Below are 4,535 nucleotides of genomic sequence, written 5' to 3' on the forward strand. Positions count from 1 at the left end.
CCCAGGTCGGTAAGGGGTGTGGGGGGTAGGGGAAGAGACTGAACAAAAATCATATACCTATGGATGAGGACAGTGTGGACAGGGGGAGTTATGGGGGCAAAAAAGAGGAACAACTGTAATAATCTGAACAATAAAGATTTATTAAAAAAAACAGAAAAAAATAAAACTTTTGTTTAAAAACAAAAAAGAAACACTAAAGAGAGTACTCTAACAAAATATTAATTCAGTATACATAAATTGCTAGAGATAATTATATGTAGGATATACAGCTGTGTGTAGAAGGCATTCTCTTTACCTGTAACAATAGGAAAAGATTTTTCCTTTTGTAGAGTTTTAAAGAGAAGTCCTCTATCTTTTCTCTAGAAAAAGTTTAATCCAAAATGTTTCCAATTGAGCGCAAGTTGATTTTCCTAACTTTTATTTAACATAACAGAAAGTATGTATTAATCATACCCTATAAGTATGAAGTATTTTTGTAGTTTTATTGACCTAAATGAACACCTTCATTTTATAAAAAATAATATAAATTCAATATAATTTGAAATGACTCAAACTTATTATTTATGAATATTCTCCTGTGCCTAAAAAGGCCCTTTAAAAAATCCACCCTTTTATGTTAATAATAATTGAAATGGTTTCCAAAGAAAATCTGATTCCAAAGGGATATTTTATTTATTATATTTTAAATCTGTTATAAGTATGTATGTTATCTGTATCCTGGAATTAAATGGATTGTGATAATTCAGGGTCTTATAAATAATCAGAATTCTTCATGTAGCAAAGTAACTATTTCCCCTACTATTAAACAATACAAATATGCAATAGAGAGGAAAATGGTACTTACTAAGAATTTTTCAGGAAGACTAAGAAAAGGTATGGTTTTTATTGAAATTCCAAAACAAGGCCAGCTGACAACAAGTGATTTAGTAACTGTGGTTATATAAAAAGCTCAGTGCAGCCCCGGGCAGCCTGCAGACACGATGACTGCCTGACAAATGGCAGGGCTCCGGCTAGGTCTAGGATTGGAAGCAATTCCTGAATTAATTGGAAAGATTGTCAAAGCCCCTACCATTCCCCTAAAGTGGAAACTGGCATAATACAATCTAAAAATTGGATTTCTAGGAAAAATACAAGAGTCAAGTTAGCAAGAAGTTATTGTGTACCTATTATGTCCCAATATTGTTCAAAACACTACATGGGATAGAAAGTAAATATTGTATTTGTCATGTTCTCCTTGTGGGAGTCTGTAATCTTATTAGAAAAGATTTATATACATAAGACAATCAGAGAACAGCCTCATCTCTCACCCACACATCCATGTATACTCTGGTCCATTCCCAATGGCATACCTTCTACTCTTTGAATGAGTGATGTTCCTTCCCTCTTCAGATCCTCCGCATATGGGTAGCCTTGTGAACTCTGATTTTTCCATTAGATTTCAATTTAAATATTTATTTTTCAAAGAAGTTTCTCCCAAACTTCCCTAAAACAGAATCTAAATTAACCACTACAGTTTTATTCTTTCACTAACGGCCCCATGCACTGGTGGGGGCAGCTGTCCCTCAGCCCGGCCTGCGCCCTCTCGCAGTCTGGGAGCCCTCAGGAGATGTCCAGCTGATGGCTTAGGCCCCTCTCCCTCTGCGGGAGGCAACCCCAGCGGGCCTATCTGTGGACTGTGAGTGGCCAGCCCTGCCCCAAATCGCCCCACCTCTGCCACTGACTAAGGTTTCCCTCTGTGGGAGGCGACTGGGTGGGTGATCAGGGAATGGCACCAACCCCCGTCGCCCTTCCTCTGGTCACTGCCATCCTCTTCACCTCATCGCCGACCCCTCCCTCTACCCTCTGGCACGCACCTTGGCTGGCCTGGCACTACCTGCTCATCAGCCCCATGCCCCACTGATGGGTCATTCTGCAGTTTGGTCGATTTGCATATTATGCTTTTATTATATAAGATTATATAGGATTATACCACATATATTCCTCCAGTTTATCACATTTAACACCTATGTATTTAATTTGTTGGTTATTGGTTTTATATTTGCCTCCAAACTAATGACATAAGCTCTACAAAGGCAGATATGTGTCTGATTTTCTAGGCATTATATCTCTTCACTTTACAACATGGTTTCTCACAGTCAGCATTATTGACACTTGGCACCAGATAATCCTCTGTGTGGTAGGCTGCTTTGTGCAGAGTAGGGTGCATAGCAGCACTCTTTACTCTGCCCTACAGATACCAGTAGCCATGCCCTCAGGTGTGACAAATAATAATATCTCCAGATATTGCCAAATGTCTCCTGGGGCAAAAGTGTCCCAAGCTGAGACCTACTATTCTACACTAGTGTCCAACACATAATATAAATTTACTATATATTTGTTGAATAAATAATGGAATGAATGAATTGCTATAGGCATCATACAATCAAATGCTAGACTGTTACGTTATCAATTTCATAGGGTTTTTATAAGGATTAAATGAGATAGTGCATTGAGGATATTTGGCTCAATTCCTGGTGCATGTTAAAGCTTCAGTAAATAATTATTAGCAGTACTATTACAGATGAACTTTACTATTAGGCAATAAGAAACAGACTATTGACCATATATGGATTCCTAAACAGAGTAGAATTCTTAAAAGACTGATTTTACGTGTTATATAAGATGATTAAAGGATAAGGACTCCAAAGATTAGTATCAATGGAGAATACAGGTATAAAGACAAGTTAACAAATAGCATGCAATTGGACCTATGACTAGTTGAAAGTCACTGGTTCTAGTGATAGCCTGGGACCCTCACAACTTCTGGGATAGTCAAGCATCTTAGAGTAGATAAGATCTAAACTAGTGAGGGGCCAGTGAAGATGTCTACCCCAGTCTCCTTTACTCTCCCTGTTACATCATGTTTCTATGGCTCACACTTACTGAAAGTTTCCCCTGGAACATCAGCCTCACTCCTATTCTCTGCCTCATTTCCCACCTCACAACTGATCCAGCATAATTGGCCAGAAACCTGACTTCTCACTCATCAATTCCATGTGCTATAACAAATAATTGTTTAACATAATATTGCACTAGTCTTCTCTCATTTTTGGTGAGTTCCTGTAGCCTGTAGCATCCATTTCTTAAGAATAGGGATTCACCGAGTTTCTATTTTTTATATTGCACTCTTAGCTTACTTCAATATAGTATATAAAAATAAATTCTCAACAAATATCTCATTCATTACATTTGAACATTCAAATGACTTAATAGATGGAACAACTGGGTAAATAATATCAATGACATAAAGTTGTAACAAGTAACGAAATAAAAATATATTCACATGGCTTGCGGGTATTGGGCCAAAACTGGCAGTCCAATGCTTCATGCAGCTCCTGCCTGCTGCTTCTACTCCTCTTGGCCCCTGCTGCATCTGCCACTGCCGCTCAATAGGCTCACTGCCACTCCGCTGCAGTCTCTGGGTTGTAATGACCAGCAGTGAGTTGGGTGTCTGGTGCCTGTCCATCAGGTGAGCGGAGGCTCCTGCTATGGGAGCACACTGACCACCGGGGGGCAGCTCCTGTGTTGAGCATCTGCCCCCTGATGGTCAGTGTGCATCATAGTGACAGGTCAACTGGTCATTCAGTTATTCAGTCTACCAGTCACTTGGGCATTTATACTGGAGGCCCAGTGCACGAAAATTCATGCACTGGTGGGGAGGGGTCCCCCAGTCTGGCCTGCACACTCTCACAGTCCGGGAGTCCTCAGGAGAGTGGGCCTAAGTCATAGTCTGGCTTCCCTCTGCAGGAGGTGACCAGATGGGCAATCAGGGGATGGCGCCGCCTCCATTACCCCATTGCTGCTGCTGCCCAGCCTCCCTCTGTGGGAGGCTAGGATAGGGGATCAGGGCATGGCACCACCCCCATCACCCCACCATTGCCGCCCAGCCTCCCTCTGCAGGAAGTGACCAGACGGGCTGATCAGGGGACAGTGCCGGTCCCCCCCATTGTCCCTCCGTAGCCAATGGTTGCCACCCACCCCCATCGCCGTTCCTTCCCTCTGCCCACTGGCACCCACCTAGGCTGGCCTGGCACTGTCTGCTCTCCAGCCCCGCCCCCTGCTGACTGGTAGGAGGGGTCCCCCAGTCTGGCCTGCACACTCTCACAGTCCGGGAGTCCTCAGGAGAGTGGGCCTAAGTCATAGTCTGGCTTCCCTCTGCAGGAGGTGACCAGATGGGCAATCAGGGGATGGCGCCGCCTCCATTACCCCATTGCTGCTGCTGCCCAGCCTCCCTCTGTGGGAGGCTAGGATAGGGGATCAGGGCATGGCACCACCCCCATCACCCCACCATTGCCGCCCAGCCTCCCTCTGCAGGAAGTGACCAGACGGGCTGATCAGGGGACAGTGCCGGTCCCCCCCATTGCCCCTCCGTAGCCAATGGTTGCCACCCACCCCCATCGCCGTTCCTTCCCTCTGCCCACTGGCACCCACCTAGGCTGGCCTGGCACTGTCTGCTCTCCAGCCCCGCCCCCTGCTGACTGGTCATTCCTAGGTTC

At 44.1% G+C, this 4,535-nt stretch overlaps 1 protein-coding gene across 2 annotated transcripts in view; it reads right to left on the reverse strand.

The window, feature by feature from the left end:
- The window catches only part of CADM2 (cell adhesion molecule 2), a 1,222,723-nt gene that overhangs the window by 423,117 nt on the left and 795,071 nt on the right, over positions 1-4,535 (reverse strand). The gene's annotated exons all lie outside the window — the stretch shown is intronic.

This window comes from Myotis davidii, unplaced genomic scaffold, assembly GCF_000327345.1.
Source record: "Myotis davidii unplaced genomic scaffold, ASM32734v1 scaffold42, whole genome shotgun sequence".
Taxonomy (NCBI): domain Eukaryota; kingdom Metazoa; phylum Chordata; class Mammalia; order Chiroptera; family Vespertilionidae; genus Myotis; species Myotis davidii.